This window comes from Protopterus annectens, chromosome 5.part0 (genome assembly GCF_019279795.1).
Source record: "Protopterus annectens isolate FY-2018-M chromosome 5.part0, PAN1.0, whole genome shotgun sequence".
Classification (NCBI taxonomy): Eukaryota; Metazoa; Chordata; order Ceratodontiformes; family Protopteridae; genus Protopterus; species Protopterus annectens.
This window is the reverse complement of record NC_056735.1, coordinates 916,383,819-916,408,989: the sequence shown is the minus strand read 5'-3', so window position 1 is coordinate 916,408,989 and position 25,171 is coordinate 916,383,819. Positions and strand designations below refer to the sequence as shown.

The window sequence follows — 25,171 nt, the reverse complement described above, 5'->3', positions numbered from 1 at the left end:
GTTGTCTCCTTTGTAAGGAAAGCTTTTTACATGGCCCACTTCATTAGTAAGGGTATCTCATCCAGGGACAAGGAGGTCATAACATCCTTGTATTCTTCCTTTACAAGAGCCATTATTGAGTGCAATGCCGTTTTTGGCATGTGCCTCAGCAAAACACCCTGCCAAAAGAAAGACTACAACCATTTCTGACAAAAAAGGTCAAAGGACTAAGTTCACTTAGTTATCCAAACAGACTAAAAAGCTTCTTGCTTTCCTCTGTCTATCACTGGCCCCTATAAAGTCCATCATTGGCTTGCTTTCCGGGCTAAGAATGATCCTGCCTTAAGAGACTTCCTCTACCTCAGAAATACTGGTTATACCTAAAACGCTCACTATAAAGACGACAGCCTTCACTGCAACATAAACAAGCCACTTTGTATGGACAGGTTCTTGACACAAAAACTTTCAACTTCTGTAAAAAGCTCCTCTCATTATCAAACAATGTAGTTCAGCAACACGATGGCTGGATGGATAGCCATAAATTTAGTCCTTGGGTAAGTAGCATAGCCTTCATCAAACCAGATGGAAAATCCACATACTAACCTTTCCCAGCTGGATGGCTAGGATCTAATATTGGTTACTCAAGTCTAGTTGCCCAAGAAGAGGGGCATGTTTAACTAAGAATTCCATTTGCAAAATTATATTCAGTATACATATTAAATCTCTCTCTCTTACACACACACACACACACACACACACACACACACACACGCACACACACACATACACACACAAAAAAGCCCCTACTTGTAAAATAGGCAACCTCAGTAATCACATGACACCCACTCACTGAATGAAATTGTCTGAAAGTCAAAATATCTGAAAAAAAAAATCATAATAGAGATGGATTCATCCATGTAATTTCCCACCACCAAAAAGACCATCAATAAATCAACAAACAACTGCTTGGCAAAAAGTAAATCAATAAGAAAACCATAAACTATAATGCTACATACTGGTGTAAACATATAATTTGTGTCAATCCCCAGGTAAATCCATACCAAAAGATTGTTTCAGAGCTTCAGCTATGTACAAACAGCTTTCTCCTAAAAACTTTACTCATTGATATTTGCCTTGCTGTAATTATAACTGTAAAAAAAATGTTTTTAAGTTTATTCTGTACCGCAATGATTCTCACTGTTACAAGATGTAATCCCTGCCATATTGTATGAGTACTACATCCATAATTTGCTCTCTCTCTCTATGTATTGTATTATATTGTTTTGTGTTATTTTTGGAGCTTTTCTCCCCGGGCCTCCGCTGAAAATGGACCTGTGTCCAGTCGGACTTTCCTGGTAAACAAATATAAAATAAAATGAAATAAATAAAAATAAACTTCCCTCCAATCTAAAGCCATTTGACATTTTAATTTGTGCAGAAGTTACTCACAGACTGACAGTTTACTGAGCTGTAATGCTGACCTTCGCTTTTGAAAAAAACAAATTCCCAGACTTTGTCAATAGCTCAAAGTGTAGAAAGGATTATTTATGTATTATATATTTATTTATTTTTGGAAAACATCTTTAAAACTGTTAAATTGATTACACACCCAGAAACACAGAAAAGTTGTTATGATTATGTAAACCACAGACTGCTGCAAGAAATCAAAGTCACATTAGCACTCTATACTTATGTCCGAACAGATGAATCATACCTGTCAATTCCAAAAGAAGTAAAGTAGCTTAATAAGAAGGTTATTTGCAAGGTTACATGGCAGTTTATATTGGAAATAAGCAGAGATATTAAAAAGGCTCTGCTTTTCATAATTATGCTGAAAAGTCCTCCAAGGTAAATACAACTTCTGATTTAGTATGGAACCATACCTCTCAACCTTAGAGCAAGAAATCTGGACAAAGCGAAAAATAAAAGTGGGACACACGCCCAAAAATAGTTATGCATCACAGACACCATTGAAACAACTGTAGCTGCAAACATTATACATCACTTATAATCTTTCTATCCCATTACTGTCAGTTATACATTATATGGCTCATTCAGTCCTGCCTTCTTTTGCATCAAAGAAAACCATGCTTTGAAATGACAAATGCATTAAAAATAAATAAAACACATTGCATCAACATCCTGCAACTTCCTACCTGCAAGCAACCACAGAGCTTTTACTGAAATTAGGGCTGCTTGTTTCCCCAGAATGACAGCTCTCCCTAATTAATTCTAATGGTATAAAACCTACCAGTATCCTAACTACCTGAAATAAATTAAATTATGGCCTGTAAATGAAAGTACACTTTGTTTAATTAAACTATATTTCTAAGCCCACTTACTATATTTTTCAGTAACATTCCAATATCCATTTCCAGGTCACTTTACAAGACATTGGCAGTGGTAGACTCGGCATCCTTCAGAACCCCACAGGCCCATGCTAATACATTGTCCATTAAATTTAAATATCCATCCACTGTAAATGGCAAGAAGCTATGTCTTAAAAAATCTACTTCTGGCATGCGTACCCAAGTATTAGGTTTTGAAACAAAGAAACATATTCTCCACAGTCCGTAAGTCTCTGTCTTTAATAATCATCTACTGTTGCAGCACTCCCAACACATAAGCACACACATACACACTAAAATCCCCAACATTTAAAAAATGACATTGTGCCCACTTGATTTGCCAGTATTGATGATTCGCCAAAGCTATGCTTACTGTTGTCTAATCTACCACTGCTTAGAACTCACCAATAAAAAACAGTACTAGGTGCTTTTTTGTTTGTCTGAACAAACAATACAACTTTATATGCTACAGTCCCACATAGTCATTTCACTACTGACCCATTAACCGTAGGCTGCTGTCTCATTCTTACTCCCTGGAACTGCATTACCTTGGATGACTACTTTTATTTCCTTAGCAAAAGACACAAATTGGAAGATGAGGCAAAAATCCAGACATTCTTTGAAAATCCATACAGTTAAGAGGTACAAGTTCATGTTCAATATAACACTCTCCCTGTCAGGAAAGCCACAATTTAATGAAAGTGTACTGTTAATGGATGATATATTTGTGAGCTAACTTGTTTGTGTTCAGTAGGTAGACTGATGATTGTTAGCCTCTTTGTGCATGCGTCTCTCTCTGTCATGCACACATATACACACATACACACACACACACTCTTCTACTTTCACGCACACAATTCTGCTTTCATGCATGCACTCACTCACTCCGTACTTACCTATTAACACAGGTAATTGCTGTCCCTTTCAAAAGCAACAGCGGCAAATCCATACACAAGTCCCTCTTCAGCGAGAACACACACACACACACACACACACACACACACACACACACACACACACACACACACACACACACACACACACACACACACACACACACACACACACACACACACACACACACACGCACACGCACACACACTGATTGTTTGGTGCAAAATAATGGCGTAAACACACTGACCCTTTTTTGGCTCAAAAACAAAACTAGAAGGGTGCTTTGGTACATGCGCACATTAACATTAGTGTTACAGGTCACGGGAGCAAAAAACACAAAACAAAAAAGTGTTTTGGGGCATGCATACATCGATGTTGCAGTTAGAGGTTGAGGGCCGCATGGAAGAGCTCTGAGGGCCACAGGTTGGACACGTCTACTCTAAACCCTTTAAATAAATTAAAAATAAATCTTTAATTTTCCATTCTTATTCTAGGTAGTGTAATCAACCTCAAGTTTAACAGCTATACCAATCCTTTATGCTTACTCAGTGGTTCATATATTGTGGCTTACTGGCTTTTTCTAAGCTTCATTACTATAATATGTTGTGTTTGTATTATGTATATGTATGGCTATTTAAATATATCTGCATAAATGTATAGCTATAGCCCTCTATCATCTTTATCATCACCATCATCAACCAGCCATTTCCCATTTTCCTCATAAGGTCAGAGCATCATGTCAGCTGTCACCATATCTCTCAATTCAATGACCACTAACTTCTTCGACAGCCATGCCTGACTGTCACGGATCTTTTCTCACCCAATCCATCTCCTTGCCGGAGGTGTCATTTCCTTTTGCCTTCTTCCTGTGTGTCCCTTATCTTTGTCACCAGATTTTCTTTTGCTTTTCTGCAATTGGAGCTGCTTTGGCTTCTGCTCTGATGTCCTTATTTCTTCAGCTGCCCTACAGTGTGCTTCCTTCTACCCACCTCAGGCAGTACATCTGCATAACTTCTAGCTTCCTCAAGTGGTCTGCCTCTAACTGCACATGTTTCCGTGGGATACAGTAGTAATAATCTCACTGCTGTTTTTTAAACTTTACTTTCAAGCGTCTTTGGCATTTCTGTCATACACAACCTCTAACACACCGTGCCAGTTGGCTGCAGCCACTCTGAGTCTAGTTTTGACCTCATTCAGTTTTCCCTTCTCCTCAACCATCATATAATTGAATCTATCATTCACACATTCCTCCAATGTCCCTATGGAGGTCAAACATGCACACTAAGACCCTTATAATGTCCCTGTCCACTCTAAACCCATCAATGAATATAACCCTTTGCTTATATTTTTGCCTTCTTGGTGGGTAAGCACCACTTGGAGCAAGCAGTTTTGCCAAGACAAGTGACGTTGATGTAGTAATAGCAAAGCTTGCCACAAGAGATAGAATTTTTACCAGTTACAGCATTGATAGATTTAGTGATGCTTCCCTCTTTATAGCATGTCAGAGAGAAGCGTAGGAATGTGGGAGAAACTGATTATGAACTAGAAATGGTGTAAAATAATCTTAATTAGCATATTGACATTTATGTCACTTCTCATTTTCATCTCATTATCTACTCATTTGCATAAGCACATTCGAGGACACCATCAACTGGCATAAATGACCCCTATCAATCATGCCCAAGCTGCACCTGTTCATCCCTGAATTCCTTAACAAATTTGTGTAAATGACTGTGGATACCAGCCTAATACCCCTGAACCTCTTAAAGCAAGAAATCTGGACAAAGCCTTAAATAATGGAGGGGGGGCAAAGGACCAAATATAAGTACAGTTTTTTAAATATTGGGCCGGATTCATGAAGGCTTGCATGGAGTCTAAGAGTAGAGTAAGACTCCAGACATCCAATATGTCTGCCAAGCGATCCAGCAACAGCCGGTAGGGGCGTGCATGAGAGCTCCTAAAACTACTCTTGCACAGACAGTGTTATGTTATGCAAATTACCTCATTTGCTGCTGAAAGCTATGCAAATGAGGTACATTTGTGATCCAGGAAACACTAACCTGTCCGAGTAAGGGAAGAGTTATTTGCAGAAATGTAACGGAGTACCGTTCTACAAATAGCAAAATGGAGCTATGACAGCTCCAAATAAAGGATGCATCCAGTTGAGGAAGCATGGCAATGGCCAAACATAAGGCCATTGGCATCTGTATCTGTTGCAAAATATTAAAAATATTTTTTTTTCCCCAATCTCCGATGTTTAAGCATAGCACAGTGCTGCGCAAATGTGCGGTGCTATAAAAACCAGAAAACAAAAACAAAAAAGTCAAAAATAGGCATTTTATTAAAAATATTCCTCTGCCATGCACGTGAATGGCAGGCTGAAGACAACATGGCTACTGAGTAGTGGTTGCTAAGGGGGGAAGCTCAATTTGAGAGATGTAACCAAGCATTAGTAGGCAATCCTATGCAAATGAGGATAAGGATAGTGAATTCCAATGTTCCCTGCCATGTGAACCATGTCCCTAGAGTGTAAGTGTAGGATTAGAGGAGTAGTAGAGTAGAAGATAGGTGACATCATGAAGGGGTATGTATCAAAGACTGTAAGCTTATTGGAGCAGAGTGGCATGTGTTTGCTGTGAGTTTCTCAGGACTGGAAGAGGAGTGTCTACAGTTGTCTTAACTGAAACCCAGAAACCGAAGGTGTACGCTGTGGATATCACTAAAGTTTCTTGCAAAGATGTTTACACTGTGTGCGGACGTGTGCACATGTGTAAACCCGTCTAAGCTTGTGTGCATGTGTGTGCACCCGTGTAAGCCTGTGTAAGGCTGTCTAAGCCTGTGTGCGCGCATGTGCACCCGCCTAAGACTGTGTAAGCCTGTGTAAGCCTGTGTGTGCGCATGTGCTCATGTTTGCACTTGTTTGCGCTTGTTTGTGCAGCTCTGCCCCCTGTGGAAACAGAAAAAGAAAAGGAAGGAAAAGAAGTAGTAGGAAGTTAACCAAGAATAACTAGCAGAGCTGCCAGGTGAAATCAATCAGAATCAGCCAATTACACAGGCAGTACACTAGCCCAGCCCAGCCCAGCACTTAAAACTCTGCAAACAACATTCCCCCATATTTTTCTTACAAACACTGCAACACTGCAGTCTACAAAGAGAAGTGAAAACTTAAAAAGCTTAACTGAGACAAAAAAATGTTAGGGGCTGCCATTGCTATTATAAGCAACATGTGCAAGATGCTGAGGGTGGTGCCATTGTGAGTGCTGCTGAGCAACCCACAGTGAGGAGACGGAGAAGAGTGTACAGACGCAGGGTAACCTACCAGTGGCTACATGAAATGGAGATAGTGGACCGCTATAGAGTGGATAGAGACCTCCTGCAGCAAATTGTTGAGCTGTGCAGGCCACGCCTCACACACAGAACCAAAAGAGGGGAACCCATCCCAGTTGAAACCAAGGTATGTGTTGGCCTAAGAATACTAGCAGCAGGTACCTTCCAGAGACCAACTGGTGATATGATGAGGATTTCACAGGCATCAGCATCCAGGGTACTGCACCATTTCCTGAATGCCATGTCTGCACATGTTGGTGATCATGTATATTTCCCCAATTCCCATGAGGCATTGGCCAGTAATATGCGTCTCATCCAGCAAATAGCAGAATGCCCTGAGGTAGTGGGTGCAATTGACTGCACACACATACACATCAAAGCACCAGCTGGTGAGCAGGGAAGGGCTTACATCAACCACAAGGTCTTCCACTCCATCAACTGCCAGGTTGTTCGCGATGCCCAGGGCATAATACTGAATGTGTGTGCTGGCTGCCCTGGAAGCTACCACGATTCCCATATCTGGCATCTGACGCAGCTGTACCAGACATTTGCCAATGGGGACATCCCTGACGGTCACCTAGTGGGGGATGCTGGATACGCACTGGAGGCGTGGCTGATGGCACCCTTCAGAAATGCACACACACCTGAACAAGAACTCCATAATGAGGCACACACACAAACATGAAATGCAATCAAGCATGTGTTTGGGATGCTCAAGTCAAGGTTCCGGTGCCTGGACACATCTGGTGGATCCTTGCAGTACTCACCAACTACATGTACCCAAATTGTCATGGTATGTGCCATGCTACACAATATGATCCTGTGAAAACAGCTGCAGCAGGAACAGCATGGGGCAGGGCCAGACAGCCCCCCACCATTGCCAAGGCCTGCACAGGCACAGTGTGACTCAGAGGAGGAGCAACCTGAGCCTGCCCCAGTAGGCAGAAGGAGGTGTGCCCAGTATGCCTTAGCCTTGACAAAGAGGCAACGCATAGCACATACACTGGCTCAGTAGGAACCCTGGAAATTATACCTCTCTCTGACTCACACATAAAATGAAAGGGATACCTAACTTGACACTACCTGTTTTCAAACATGTATAGGGAGTGTACTATGTGCATCCAACATAGGCAGCCCTGCAGCACCACCTGAGACATGATTGCCATGTTTTAAGCAATATAAAGCAGTGCTAAGCAGCTTTTACCACTATTTTGTATATGTAAACAAAATTGCCCTCACCAACTAGTGCAACGTTGAGCAATGTTGGCCAAGTTCAGGCAAATTCGGGCAAAGTTGAGCAAAGTCAGGTAAACATGCTCATATTTGCTGTACTGTTCCTTAAGCAGTCTGGTCTGTCCAGCATGAAAATAAAAAGCAGTGACAGGGCTCGAACCCAGGATCCTGTGCACTATAGTCACAGTACTGAGCGACTAAGCTATGACAGCATTTCACTGGCACGGACACAGCAGGACAATTGTACACTAATGCAAACACAAAGAAATGCTGTAGCATGCCCCTAAAGAGGCATATGGGTAACCTCCCCCACAGGCTTATTTAGACAGAGAACAGCAGGCCAGGTGGTGTGATGTGGGTTGGGTAGGCTATGAAGTCGCAATCTAATATACGTGACATTGGACGCTAAGATCTGTAGTACAGTAGTATGCCTCAAGCCGGTACGATAGGCAACAGTACAGACTAAAATGGTGTACCTTACATAGCAGTGCAGGCCTAGCAAATGTGTATAAGTGTCAGGTGAAACCCTCATCCTATGTACACCCACAGTAACAATCAGGTGTGCCCCCGGGTAGAAGTGTACAAAGAATAGCTGTCCCCCCTGTATGTAGAAATGTTGCTAAGTCTATGCAAAGTGTCTCATGGAAGCCCTGCAGGCACAGCATGATCCCTGTTGATTTATGACACAACGGTGAGCCCTGCTGTAATACAACTTGATTTTCCACACACATATAGTATAAATGTCTATACCAGGCGTACTCACATGCATCAACAAATGTAGTGGATTTCATTCAGCATCACACTGAAAGGTCATACTGGGCATGCTCACACACTTCAATAAATGAAGCAAATGTCAGGCAACAACATACTGAAAGGTCATACTGGGCATGCTCACACACACAGGCTAAATATGGAGGTGATAACAAGGGATCTATGGACAAATGTGGATAGTCATCTCTACTTCCAGAAACACATTCACAAAGTGGTCAGAATATCATGCAATGTGTTCCCACAAACTGCCAAGATCTGTGCATGTAGGTCAAAGGAGGTTCCCTCTACTCATCAGTCATCAGACCCGTCAGAGAGTACCACAACACATTTGAGATGAATCAGACTAGGCACCTTCAGCAGCTGGAAAGACCACTGAAGTACCTCAACAAGAGGATTACTGGCCTCAAACAGTTGCCCCATGCAACAAGACTGAATTTAACCCAATCTGTACTCTGTTGCATACTGTCTATTCAGGAGATCTTTGCACAACAGACAGGTCCATGTCATGGCAACACTGAGATCTGTTCTGAGTTACAGCTCAATGGCACTAAATATACAGACCCAAATGATATTGCCAACATCCTGTCAGATAGGATCAGTGTTAACTTTACCCCCCTCTCACCCTTGAAAGAGCACATCACTATAATGGAAGACTGCAAAGTTGCTGCCATCACAGCTGCACAGGTAAAAAACACTCTCCAAAGGCAGTATCACAGCAGCCATGGGACCAGATAACCTCCCAGGCTGTGTTCTACACAAACCACAGAATGAACAGGCACCACACCGATGTACCATGTTCAGTCATAGCCACACCTCAGGCATTGTGCCAGCTGAATGGTGCACAGTGACGGTTATCCCACTACACAAGGGTGGAGACACCACTGACCCCAGGAACTAGCCCCCCATTAGCCTGATGAACCTGCCCTTCAAGGCCATGGAATGTATCATCATACAACTTAAAAAAAATACATTTGTAATCCCCAAACCCTGGACCACAACCATGTTGGGTTTGTAAAATGCAGATCATGTCTCCTAAACCTGATAGATGACATTGAAGCAGTCACTAGAACTGTAGACAAGGGTAAGGTTGTTCGCACAGCCTATGTAGATCCTGCCACGGCTTACAACACCACCCCACACTCTGTAAATATAGATAAACCCACTAAACAAGGTATAAATTGCTATGTCACAAGATGGGTTGCCAACAGGTTTACTGACACAACACACACTGTGTAAGTAACAGACTCCAAGTATGACTTTGTTCCAGTGATGAGTGCAGTACCACAAGGTCCAGGCCTGGGTCTTGTCCTGTTTAGTATCTACATCCCTGAAGTAAACTTTAACATGGAAGGTCTGAGGCTACTGAAGTTTACAGATGACTGCAAACTAGGAGCCATAATTGTAAACACTAAAGATGTGGACATCCTACAAAAGGGCCTCACTGAGACAGATGACTGTTGTCAAAGCCATGGGCTCAAGCTCAATGCCAAAATGTGCATTGTCATCCCCTTTGTTAAAAACTCCGTAGCCATAAACTACAACATAGGTGATATTATACTTAACACTGAAAGTGTGACAAGAGACCTTGGGTCAGAGGTGGACAGTGGACACAACTGTGATAATCACATCCCCACAGTAGTCAGGAAATTCTCCTATGTGGCACACCTCATCACAAAAGGTGTTTCATACAGAATAGAAGAGGACATTGTTCCCCTCTACTCATCACTCACTAAAACCATAATAGAGTACAACACCCCTTTTGCTATGTACCTCACAAAACAACTACAACAACTGGAAAGTCTGCAGCAATACCTCACAAAGAGCATTAGCGGCCTGAAATACATGCCATACACAGACCATCTCAAAATGCCCCAGCCATACTTCCTTACATATCGTCTACTCAGAGGTGTTCTCTGCCTAACATACAAAACTATGTCAAACACAGAGCTGTTGGACATGCTCCACGTAAAACACTCACATTCCCTCTGATCTTTGGACCCAAAACCACAAGTAAAATACCAAAGGAAGGGGTGTATCCATTTACCGTATGGATACCCACACCTACAGGTTAGTGGCACAGCATGAGGCCTTGGAGACCATGCAGGTGCAACTAAAATTGGGTAAAGCTGCTTATCAGATTGTAGCCTGCTACAGATCACCTACCTTGTCTCAGGAACCTCACTCAGTAGTCCTGAGAACAGTGGAAAATACAAAGGTCCTATCAAACACCATTATATGAGGAGATTACAATTACCTAAACATTGAGTGGGAGAATTACTTGTGTACAACATCCTTTGACCAATGTTTCCTAGAGTTTAAAAACCCTAACACCCTGGAACAGCTGGTCACCATGCCTACTAGAGGTAACAACATACTGGACCTGATCATCACCAATATGGCGTACCAGTGTACCACAACAGAGATAAACCCCTCGCTGGTAATATCAGATTATAAAGTAATCACACTGGACATCCACATCCCACCCCCCCCCCCAGTCAATGAAACCACTGTGGAGACATTTTCAAAAGCAAACTGCACACTTCCCAAGACGAAAGTGGAAAGTTCCAAAGCCCCCTTGCTATAGGATAATGCCATACAATCTGCCAAATAATTTACAAGTGCATCCTATGAGCATCTACAGGGATGCATTGATCGAGACATCCCAAATAAAACCAAGATGCACTCCTCCAAAAATAATAAACCAATCTGGTGGTCATCGCCTATAAATAAGCTAGACAACAGCAGGAGGAAACAAACACATGATAGAGTAAACTTCACAAAAGGAAAGGCATCGCTGATTATTATTATGAAGAAACAATGATCGCTCATAAAATAATCCAAAGCCAGTTTCTAAAGACAAATTGCCAAGGAATGTAAGAATAACAACCACAAAGCCTTCATTAGCTATACCAAACATGTAGGTGGCAACTTCCAAATATGCTATCAGCTGCTGAACTTACATTGCCCACATCCTGGGGGACAGGTTCAGTGCAAACTCCCCCCATCATCCCCAAAAGGGCCTGTGTCCATCCCAGAAGAATGCAGAGCCCCACACTTCATGGACATGCAGGTAAAGACAGCCCTCTCCAAAGCTAAGAACACAGCATCAAATGGGCCTGGATGGTGTCCCAGGCTACGTCTTACACCAGCCTCAAAAGGAACTACACCCTCACCTACATTCACTGTCCAGACTCTATCATACCACAGGCTATGTACCCAAAGAATGGCATACACCAACAGTCATCCAGCTCCACAAAGGTGGTGCCACAACAGAACCTGAAAACCATTGCCCTATAGGTCTACCCAGCCTGGTCTGCAAAGCTATGGAGCAAATTACCATGGAACACATAAACAGAGACAATGGGGACCTCCGGACACTGCACTCTACCCAACTTGGCCTTGTTAAAGGCAGATCCTGCCTCCTAAACCTAGTTGACTTATTTGAAACAGTTACCAAGGACATAGATGGAGGTGAAAGTAGTCCACACAGCCCACCTGGACCTCTCTAAGGACTTTCTACACCATTCTCCACTCTGTCATCATGGACAAGCTTACCAGCTTGAACATTAACAGCTATGTCACAGGATGGGTGGCCAAGTGGCTCACAGATCAAACACACATGTTCAGGGTTGCAGATGCCATATCCGACTCTAAACCAGTCACAAATGGCATCACACAGGTCTTGGTCCTGGGACCCCACCTGTTCAGTAGATACTGCTCAGAGGTACAGGCAAGCACGGGAGGAGTACGGCTGAACAGGTTTGCAGATGACTGCTAACTGTGGTTCATAATCAACTCTACTGCTGACACAGACATCCTCCAGAAGGGTCTTACAGAGACAAATACCTGGTGTCAAAACAATGCCCTCAAGCAGAATGCCAAAGAATGCATAGTCATCCCCTTTGGATAAAACAAAGAGCACACAAATTACCACATAGGTGGTAATCCGGTATGTACGGAGAAAGTTGTTATGGCCCTGGGGACACAGGTAGATAGTAAACTCTCCTTTGATGATCACATGGCCAAAGTGTTTAGACATTCCTTCTATGTAGCCCACCTAATGTCACCTAATGTAACCCACTTTGTCTAGTGTGATGATGTCACCATCCTACAAATATACCTGTGGAAAAGAGAGCTCACAGTAAAGTTTATAGCGCATCATGTAAATGCATACTCCTGTAGTATCATGAAGTAGTTAGGTAGGGGTTTGAATCCTGCACTTGCCAAGTGTGTGTGTGCATGTGTGATTTCCTTGGAGAGGAGCAACCTTTCGGGAGAGTAGTACAACACCTTAAAAGTGGTATACTAATCTTTCTCAAGTCTGATAATGTCACCATCCTACAAATATACCTGTGGAAAAGAGAACTCCCAGTAATGTGTGTAGCGTGTCATGTTAATGCATACGCCTGTAATATTGTGAGGAAGGGGTTTGAATCCTGCACTTGACAAATGTTCGTGTGTGATCTCCTTGCAGAATAGCAACCTTTTTGGAGAGTAGTACAACACCTTAAAATTGGTATACTAATCTTTCTCAAGTCTGATGATGTCACCATCCTACAAATATACCTGTGGAAAACAAAATTCCCAGTAATGTGTATAGCTCGTCATGTTAATGCGTACTTCTCTAGTATCATGAAGTAGTTAAGTAGGGGTTTGAATCCTGCACTTGGTGTGTGTGACACTGTTGATCAATGTGTTGTGGGTTTTGCTTTTACTACTGTATGACAACATTATGTGCATTGCACATGTCAGGTACCTGTGAGGCAAATACATATACGTACATGTGACATCACTTATTTCATAGGTGGGAGCCCTGCTTTCTCCATGAACACATCTGCCATCTTTGCCAGAGTGTGCTGCCGCTTTCCAGACCTTAGGTCACATCTGTATGTTTGTGACAAGGCCAGCCACTGCAGTGATCTGTGGCCTAGGTCATCCGTGTCACACACACTCATTACAGTTTCTATTGAATTGTGTGAGTGAGGGTTTATGGCTGAGGTATATTACAGACCTGTTCAAACGCAGCAAAGTCTGTCAATGATGGCTATTCATTATAGGTATACAACAACCTTTGTGGATATGCATGCAGACCCCTTATTGCTTATGTGCTCCAGCGTGCGATTTCTAAATACCTTTGCAAATGTGATTACCATAGTAGAGATGACGTAACACTTGGATGCATGTACACATCGGTACCTGTTCAACATGTTGGTGGCTACTACCTATGTGGTACTGTGAGAATACTATGTTTCGTAAAGGTGGATGACTATACTCTGGTTGGCTTATAGCTTTACAGCATGGGTTTGACAACAGGTATCTGTCTGTATGATACCCTTGTGGAGGATGTGTGTGCCATCTGGAGAATGCACTATAGGCCACAGTATGCATATCCAGACGTGGACAGAAATATCCCTACTGTGATTGCTTGTACCTAAGAGAGCTATATGGCAAATAGGAGTGGTCTCAGGAATGGGTGCAGGTGAATACCACTGGTTACTGGCATGGTATAGTACCTGAAGGATCCAATTGTTACTGTGTGTCCTACATCTGTGTGTCAGTTGTCAAGACATCATCTTACAACTGTTTATGGTCGGGCTGTTGAATTTATGTATACTACCAGAATGCAAAACAATGACAGATAATAACAGTATCACCCACAGCACAGTGTCAAACCATGTCATACACATATGTGTACTCAAGTTCCAAAATGTGTGTAGTACAATGCATACTGGCCACCAATAGAAACTATGCAGTGTTACTGTGTAACACAGGGCATGTCACCCTGCCCATGTGTCCACTATGCACGTACATGCAGACAGTGCACCTCCACCGTGTTCACAAATGTGCACCTGAAATCTGTGCTACACACATCCCACACATACTGTCCACACTCTAACACATGCTGCCAATACTACACACATCAGCCAAGTGGCATGTGGGTCCACAATATACTATTGGAACTAACACTGGTGTAAACAATACTACATTGACAATCATAGCTTTAATGCATCATGCCTGCTCAGCTACACCTTCAAGGATATCATTACACTCTACTGCTGACAACATGCTAACATTGCTATACTGCTGGAAAGTCACCATGTGCATCAGCACCATGGTAGCCTGTTCCTGCATCAATGTTACAGATGACAGGAGGTGGCACAGGTTTCATCATATGCACAGGGTGTGTTGTTGGTTTGCCAGAGGCCTACATTGAGCCATACAATCGACATGTATGTGTGTGTGTGTGTGTGTGTGTGTGTGTGTGTGTGTGTGTGTGTGTGTGTGTGTGTGTGTACTGCTATGGGCCAATGTTGATGTAATGTGTGCGGGTATGTGTTAGCCCTAGGTGTCTGTTTTATGTGTGTGTGTGTCTGTATGCACACAGTTCCACCATGTGGCTGCCATATACGGGGATTTGTGGGACAGCCACAGACTGTACCTGCCAGGCTTTACAGATCACCATCTCTGGCCACAGACACAGTACCTGTGCCTGGCAGGTGTGTTACTGACAGTATCAGGTACTAAGTCAGACTGGGTACTATCCTCAGAGGTGGACTGATGTTCACTGGACTCAGGTCCCTGCTGGGATTGTCCAGAGCCAATTGCACATGTTTTTTTAGGACGGTCTATGGACAGCCCACCCCCATCATTGCTGGGGCTGGTACTGGCACTACAGGAGTGGCTGTGACTTGAGGGACATCTGCAGCGACTGCCAGCTGCTGATGTTGCTGGCATACGTCCACATCAACGTCTCAACTTTCCCGCACTGTCCTGACACATGGACATGACATTGCGGAGGACATCTAATGTCTCACCCCAACGTCTATCAGTGACCTCAGTGTAATTACGGATGGCACCTGCTAGGTCATGGATACTGTCAATTACAGCGGTGTTATGTGCCCTCTGTGCCCTTAGTCTCTGTCCAGTGTACTGTTCCATACGTGTCTGTGACTGTGCCTCCATGACAGCCTGGAACATGCGTGAGGTTGTAAGACCTGTGGCACGTCTGCCGGAGGCATGATGAGCAGCAGTGCTCCGATGAGAACCCCTGGACATCTGCCTATGCGGTACCCTTCCAGACATCTGGGTATGGCTGCTGTGTTGGGATGCATGTCCATAGATACCACACTGTCCTGGCCAATGCTGACTGTACACTGTCCCTTAGCTAAGGGCATTGGTGATGGGTGTATTGGCAGTATGACTGTGTACATGGATGGGGTGGAAACTTGTGTTCTGTTGATTGGTGGCCCAATGACAGACCCTGGCAAACATGCCTGTGCCTCAACACACCTATCCTCATCATCACTATTTTGCTCAGTGACATCAGGTTCCCTGCTGCAGTGAACCAGCCCAACCTCAGCACCTGTGAGAGGAAGACAGGAGACACACTTTACGACCTGTACATGATGTCGGAACACATGCACACATGCACACATGAACACATGAACACATGCACACATGAACATATGCACACATGCACACATGCACACATACACACATGCACACATGAGCACATGCACACATGCACACATGAACACATGGACACATGGACACATGAACACATGAACACATGCACACATGCACACATGCACACATGCACACAAATACACTCCTCACCTAAACAGACACACACACACACACACACACACACACACACACACACACACACACACACACACACCACCAGCAATCCAGAACATACTCAATAGCAGTTGATGGTGGGGTAAAGTATCAAAAGCCAAACAGTCATATCACACGTGTCAGCATGCAGGACGTGTGTTACTCAACAGCATGCAGTGCAGGTGTAGACAGCCCTTGCTAATAACAGTATACATGGCTCTGATGCATGTTTGTTGTTGTTCAGTGATTGGCCTCACCCTGGAACACAATGTGTACATGGACACAACATTGCTGTGCAAGTATTGAAAGCTCTGTAATGTCCTGTGCACCATCACTCACAGGTATACATGCCATGGCTGCATCTGTATCTGTGTGTCAAATAGATATCCATTTCTGATTAAAGTGTCTGTGTCTTTAGCAGATAATTGTGGACACAGGTTTAGCACATGCATGCTATGTATACACACAGGATGAGTGGTGCATGTATACCTGCTGGAATACAGTTGCTCAACATAGCCATTGTACAGTGGTTATGGTGAGTGTAGTACATATTGACTACATGTCAGTGCCAGCCATGACATGGCATACTACAACACAACTGCAACATTAAACATCACACATACCCAATGTGTGTCATGTGACCTATACACTCCATAGCATTACAAGACATATATGTGTCACTTTGTACAAATGGTGATTGCTATGCATATTGTGTATAGGTGCATATGTTTGCACACACACAACAGTGACGTGCATAGCAATGAATACTATGTGTAGTACTGTGGTTACTGTAACTGGATGGGGTGTAGTACCATGAGCCATCATCATGCAGCATCATGTGGTCACTCAAGGCTACTAATGTGTGCCAGACCGGCACCTAGAATGCTGTACCTGAACTGCAGTACTGTGGCTACATTCACCATTTCACAACCAGTTATTACATGGGTTTGTAAGGTGCCCAACAGGGAACAGTGCCTAACATGAATGTGTTATGTTTTGCAGAGTGTTGCTCAGACCCATGATAGGCCCCTACCCCTCAGGTATATTATGTGTGCTGTGTGGATGACATTTGGGATACTGGAGTGTGACCTTACAGCGTGTGTCTGAATACGCCATGTGTAGCATATTAACGTGTACTGCGTATGACAATGTTGTGTATGTTGTGTGCATGTGTATTGACTCTGCCTATCCAATGTCCACTACAGTTTTACCACAATTGTGTGGGATGCTCTGTGTATTGCATGTGTTTGAGGCAGCTACACACGTTACTGGGATGTGCATAGTCTCACAGTAAACATGCCCAGCATGCATTATGCATAGGTGTGTTACGTGTACATGTCCTACACCTCACCTATGACATGCATATATATCATGCAATATTAAATGTTGAACACACTCACCAGCATGCGTCCGCTGCCTTGCTGTCACACCAGAGGGACCTACAAGGATAGGAAACAGTTTGTCAGTGGCAACAACTGTGGCATTGCTACTGTGGGTCTGCAATCTTACAGTAGTACAACGGTTGACAGTCACAGGCCTACAGATTATGTTCCAAATGATCAGTATTGCACAACACCAGGCTTCACATCTTCTAACTACACAGTACACATCTCACATATGCATGATCTACCAATAGAGGTAACAGTAGTCTACAGATATGCCATGTTACCTGCACGCTCCATGTCAACTCGCTGGGTGGCTCCGGCCTCCAAGATGATACACGTTTGCTGTTGTTGTTGTTGGCCAGGAGCCACCAGACTGAGGAGCAGCTCCACCATTCTGGTGAGGGGGGGTGGATGGCTACCCCACCTCCTGTGGCAAGCTGTTGTCTATGGACATCAGACACATGCTGCCGGACATGTCTAAGTAAATCACTGCAGTGATGGCGTACCTGCTCATATGTCCAGTTATGCATGCCTATATAATTTACCCGACGGACAACAGTGCAGTCCTCTCATGCTGGTCCTGGATGGTTCTTGAGAACAGCAGGGTGTAGTGCTGATCCAGGCTGGTCATGATCTGCTCATCCTCTGCTGGGCTATATGTCGGATTGCGAAGGTGAGCCATGACCCTGGAAGACAATGAAACAACATGTGTGAGCAAGTCTTGTGGCACACTTAACATTCTAAAGTACAGATATCACTGAACTGTCATATATAGCAACCTATTGGCTGTCAGAGGATACACACTTTCAATACCACATATCAGTACTCATACCACAACTGCCTGACAGTGCCTGGCACGCTCTATATATCAAACCATGTTCTGCACAGTAACAAAGGGAAACCAGCATGTAAGACTATACAACAGTACATGTCACATTGTATGTGACACGATGCACCACCTAGCCACAGGAGGCATATATCAAGCTAATGCATAAAGAAATATGTCATCCATTGCAATGATTGTAAAGTTCAGTTACAGTATTACCAGTATACCACACTAGTTGTTGGTGGCAAACCCCTGCCTAACATATGTGCACATTCGTTAGTATAGGTGGCATACTGCTGTACTAGATTATACATGTTGTTAGATACACACTTATATCCTGTAACACACATATGACCATGGGCATGTTACAGACACATCACACATACAACCAAGACACAAAGGTATGGCAACCCAGATGAGCTTTACCTGTGTACCATACAGTACTGTGTGTCAGTACTTACAAAACATTATGCCTGAGGTATGTAATCTGTGAGGACTACAGGGAACACAGATAACAGTGTTTCCAAGCAATGCGGACATACACCATACAGTGCTGTTTAGGCATACAGCTTCAGGTAGTACTACAGTTCATATGGGATTTGGATTCACCAGCAATACCAATCAATAAGCATACATGTACTGCTTTAGCATACAATGGCACACCCCAGTCCACACCAAGGGACTATGTCAGAACGTATGCCATACTGCTTTTTCTGCCTAGCAATAGCATACACATCTTTTGCTGGGATCAGAGCTAGGACACAAAATAGCATGACGGAAACAGTTTCCCACTAAGCTACCACACATTTACAGAACCTCAACACATTCACCAACACATTCACCATCACACTCAGTCAACCTCACATAGCAATTATTGAAACAAGTAGATGTGGGTGTGTATTGGTTCATAGGTAGGTAATAGGCTATTGGCCCTAGGGCCTATAGAAGCCTAGCCATACACTACCCTGGCCTTTGACACACATGTAATCTAATTTCACATGCCCCTGTCCAGCAGAGCCACAGAGGTGATTCCCAGTGTGTATTTCCTATCTCCCATCCAATCATCAGGATAATGCATGACAACTGCTAATGAGGAGCTTGGTTTGCTATTGATAGGTGGTTTGTTCCAGAGTATGGAATGCCTCTGAGATAGGAATCTATCACTCCAGCATGTTCTGTCTATTGAGATGACAAGGTTTAGGTCCCTAGAGTCTGTAACTCATAGGGATTGTGATCTGTTTACGTGGAGCATGTCCAACAGCTCTGCGTTTGACATAGCTTGGTATGTTAGGCAGAGGTCACCTCTGGGTAGGTGTTATGCAACACAGTCTAGCTGTGGTTTTGTGAGATGGTCTGCATAGGGCATCTGTTTGAGGCTGGTATTACTCTTTGTGAGGTATGTCTGTGGGCTTTCCAGTTGCTGTAGATGTCTTGTGAGGTACATACCACATGGGGCGTTGTACTCTATAATGGGTTTTATGTGTGATGGGTAGAGGGGAACACTGACCTATAATTCCCTGGATGACACACCTTTTGTGATGAGGTGTGCCACGTAGACAGATTACATGACTAGTGTGGCACTGTGATTATCAAAGGGGAGACTGCTGTCCAACTGTGTCCCATGGTCTCTTATCACACTTTTGGTGTTAAGTAGACTACCACCTATGTGATAGTTCATGAGTACAGAGTTTTTGCCAGAAGAGATGCCAATGCAGTTTCAACATTGAGCTTGAGTCCATGGCTTTGTCACCAGACATCTGTCCCAGTAAATATGACCCTGTCTCTCTCTCTCTCTATATATATATATATATATATATATATATATATATATATATACATATACATACATACATACACATACATATAAACATCCATTGGTGTACATATAGATATACATATAGGCACATATACAGTCCACCTTTCATGGTGGGAATATCAATTATGCGAAGGTTGTGAGGTATACTGTTATGTAATAATATTGCACAGTGTTGTGCGGAATGCATTGAAGGTGTTCTCAGCCCATGTAGCTTTAGCAGGCCTCACTGGCTGCAACACTGCAAACCTGACAAATCATACCCACAGCATTTAACCACCACATGTCATATACTAGCACTGTATGTTGTCTTGCTTGCCACACACTACAACAGAAATATGCACATAACAATCTTCACCAACATATATATGTCCACCCTTCACAAACAGTTGCAGTATGTCCCTTGCTCTATGCACATGTATAGATGCTAATATATCTGACACAGACAGATCTCTCCGTATGTGTGTGCCATACACACACAACGTCCACACTGTTGTAAGTCCATGGACCTCACAGCTGACCTGTTGGGCCTTGCTGCAACATGAACAGGTGTCACATGTGAGCACACAGTAATATTAGAGGGTGTATATATAGCTGCAAATGCTAGATTAGCATACTAGCCTGGTACACGTTAATATGACTATCATGCATTTGTTACTTTGTCACATCCATGTTTATATAACTGTATGCGTTACTCCCCAAACAGCCATTGTACACACTACTGTACAGAACACAGATAACATGGATCAGATGTTTGACATTTAATGCTGAACTACATATGTCACTGTCATATACCACTACACACAGCTACACACTGATTTCCCCATGGCAGTAGTTATGCAGGGCATCTGTGCATAGATACATACTGCAGCCACATATGGATGATTCTAAGTATGTAGAGTACTCTTCAAAAACAGCAACTACATGCCAGTAAATACATATCTGTTACATACCTTTCCTTTGCATGCATTTGTATTTGTCAGTTTTGTGTGTTTGTTTCTTTTATTTTATTTTTTTTATATCTGATTTTTTTTAATAAATATATATATATATATATATATATATATATATATATATATATATATATATCTTTTTTTTTTTGCTGTTGCTGTTGCTGTTGTCGGTGTCTGTCTGTCTGTCTGTGTCTCTGTGTCTCTCTCTCTCTCTCTCTCTCTCTCTCTCTCTCTCCGTGGCTGCAATGAAATGATTGCATGTGTGGACAGCAAGTACAGCCTGCTTTTATAGGTATCTGCACATGTGCATGTGATGGCCTCTGCACCAATTGGTGGCCACCATTTGGTAATTGCATGCAGCCTGCTGTGCGGTAATTGTAGTACTCACTGTCATAGCAACCCAATGCTATAAATTGCTAGGTCAGGTAGGCATAGCCCTTTCAGCTTTCCAAAGTGGGGCCCATGCTTGTTTGCTGTGGACACCGTTGTGTAAGTCAGAAGGTTGGTATACTTCTTATATCTGAAGCTAGGGGTGCAGCCAGTGATTTAAATGTTGTACTCAGACCTGAATGTTGCCACTTCCAGTACACAGTTGTCAGTGTAGAATTGTACTCACCCCTACAAATGCTAACACAAGATACATGGGAGTATGTAGTTTATTTTCTACTTATACATTTAGCTGCCATACATACATAGTTATTGAGATGTATTAATTTGGCACATGAACTGTTTGTGAACTGCTATACTTTGAATATTAATGTACTCACTTCTGCACAGTTGGTGCTTTTTTATTGTTGACATTAGCACAGGATGCTCATGAAAACTGGACAATTCCAGTACTGAGAAAGCCTACCTACATCCTTGCTGGACCCTGAACACACAGGTATTTTGCACGTTTGGGTGGGAATTGTCCTGCTATGATACTGTGTAGGGGTTGTAAAGTGCTGCTGTAACATTATTTACAGCTAGAATGTCTGGTTCTGTTATCACAGTCATGTAATGCAATTCCACAACAACTGCTGGTAAAGTTCCACAGAACAGGTTTTGTGTTATGGCATTCCTATCTTTCCTTTACATTCACTCATTCTGACGCATGATATATCTATTTCAGCAACAACCTGCTGTATACCTACTGGGGCTTGGTGGTACTTCATGCAGTCTAGTGTGTCCAAGGTCCGGGGTTCGAGACTGACAGAGGTGTTTTATTTTGCTGCTGAGCAGAACAAGGGCCCTCACATGCAGGGTGACTAAGGCACTTTTAAGCAGTTGTAAGCAGGTTTGCGTGGGGTTGTGCGAAGCTTAGCAATTCTTAGCTAAGCACACACTCGTGCACATTCACGCAAACCCGCTAACTACTGCTTAAAAGTGCTTACTCCCGCTAACCCCCGCGCTCATTTCTTTGAAAGAAAAGAAAATGGGGAGATAGGAAAGTGGTGGAAAAAGGGGCACAAAGAGGGAAAGAAAGTAGGGAAAACAGCGCAGGATGTGCAGGATGGGTATAGAGAAGGTCCATAGCTGCCCATTTTTTTTAACAGCAACAGCTGTGCATATGCTAGAAATTTGGAGGGAAATTCTAAACCTTCCACCCCTGAGAGAGGGGTATGGACAACAAAGTATGTTGTACTGCCAATTAAATATCAGTTTATGTGTCCAGTAGACATGTGTGCAAAATGGGCAGCTATGTATGGGGCGTAAGTTTTTTGTGGGAGCAGATTGCCCTTTTTTTTTTTTCCAGTGAGAGTGGAATGTGGGGAAGGGGAAGTAGGTATATTTGGGGAGGTAGTTTGGGGAGGTAAACAGACAAGACAAACAAGATGCATACAGGGGCAGAATATGACACCATTGACGAAGAAGGATGTTTGAAAATCGCAAGCCCATGAGCCCACAGATGGCAACAGTGGAACCAAGATCCCCGCCCATGGACAGTCACCACTGCACCTTCACAGCCCAGAGGGTGGCTGTGCTGGGGGCTGTGTAGGAGGAGCAGGCTCACCCATGAGTCACGCCACATGTGCCTCAAGCTGGCATAGAGGATCAGCGACTGAATGCTCGATCTCCCTACGCACCACAGCCCGGACTGTTCAGAGAGTGATAGGTGGCCCTCCTCCAGCCACGCTTGCAGGAGGGGGACGAGCCCCATCCCCTGCAGCGCTTCCACCCAAATATGGTACAGGGCCAATGGAGGAGGAGGTCCTGGGCTGGGCACCAGACCTGCTGGTAACAGGTGCCATCGCCAGCTGAGGTGGGATAGGTGGGTCCGCTGGGACCGGCCTTCCCATACGTTCTATGTTTAGGAGGATTTAATGACAATATGGGTTGGTAACAGCCAACAGCATTCCAAATTATTTGTAACAGCATGATTTAATATTCCCATTAACCTAACACACCGGAGTTCCAACAGTTGAACAGCAAGCATAACACATGCATATATAGAACAACAGTGGACAGTCCAACAGCATGCAGGATTGATTGGTGGCAACAGGCCACCACGATTGTGGTATTTCAACAGGGCACATGCATCAAAGTAAATGCAAATATTTATAAACCAATAGGACATATGTCCCAACAAATGTTTTGACATTAGACATACCCATTGAGGTGTGGAATTGCATTGTTTATGCACATACAGTAGGGTAACCGTGGTGGTGGTGCTGCGGTAGCGTTGTCGCCTCACAGTAAGACGCTGTCCCGTTCGATTCTCAGCTAGAGTGTCTTCTGCGTGGAGACATGCATGAATGGGCATACCTTCGTTGAAGGTTGTGCATCAGGCCTAGCAAGCTGGTACGTAAAAATCAACTGCCAATCATTAGCAGGCCGGAGTTCCGCTGTGGCGACCCCTAACCGGGAAAAGCCGAAAGACACAAACAAACATGCACATACAGTTGGGTGTAAAACGATATCTCCATTAACAACTTATATGTACTTCTAGATTAAACTACATTCCTAATGACTGCAGGAATATATCCCCTACATGTATTATTACTCTAGGCAATGTCCATTAAGTTGTGAAATGGGTTTTGCTAGTTCGTTATATACCTGACCTGTATCTGACATACAAACTGTCCAGGATGCAGTTGTTACTGCTATGTATTTATGTATTATTTATATTTATATATCTACATATCTGGATGTGTTCGTTGACATTATCAGTTATATTTTAACAGCCCCCTACATTTCTAGCAGCACACTGACATTTCTGAGGAACACAATAACAAGCTATTCATGTGCCAGATTTACCTATACATGCCAGCCATGAAACAACAGTTGAGGACTGTATATATGCTTAACAGCTACTGGCACTCCCTTCATCCACTTTCAATGGGCCTACCCAAGTGTGGGTTGACAGCGCTTAATACAGCACTACTATTTCTATACTGCAAGAGTACAACAATTCGAAGAAAGTGACATGGACACACTTCAGGAATTATACCTTTATTAATTACATTACACACTTTTCTACAGGCTCTCTCATTTATTTTATAGTACGGTGCATGTAGATGACTTATTCAAGACATATTATTCCTTTATTAATGGGTTACAACACTCTTTTTCAGGCTCCCTCACTTATTTTATATAACAATACATGCAGAGGAATTATTCAGGACTTATTATACCTTTATTAATGGGTTACAACACTCTTTACCAGGCTCTCTCACTTATTTTACATAACAGTACATGCAGAGAGGTTATTCAAGACTTATTATACCTTTATTATTGGGCTACAACACTTTTTTCAGGCTGTCTCACTTATTTTATATAACAATACATGCAGAATAATTACTAACCTGCCTGGTGGCACAGCCTTAGCAGCCTGTCTGCATAGGCTTGCTGATTCACAGCACGGACACCTGCAGCTGTGAAGTGAATGAAGTGATATTGAGACATATACCTATCCATAATATTGACTACAATAACAATTCTTACATACTTCATTCCATGGCTACCTACTCAGTAGTGGGGCATTATGCAACCCATGTGCCTCCTTTATCCACTTGCGTCTCTTCAGGTCTGCGTGGTGGTGT

At 43.2% G+C, this 25,171-nt stretch overlaps 1 protein-coding gene across 8 annotated transcripts in view; it reads right to left on the bottom strand.

Annotated features, from left to right (window-relative positions):
- The window catches only part of CNTN5 (contactin 5), a 5,719,910-nt gene that overhangs the window by 2,683,275 nt on the left and 3,011,464 nt on the right, over positions 1-25,171 (bottom strand). The window lies entirely within an intron of this gene.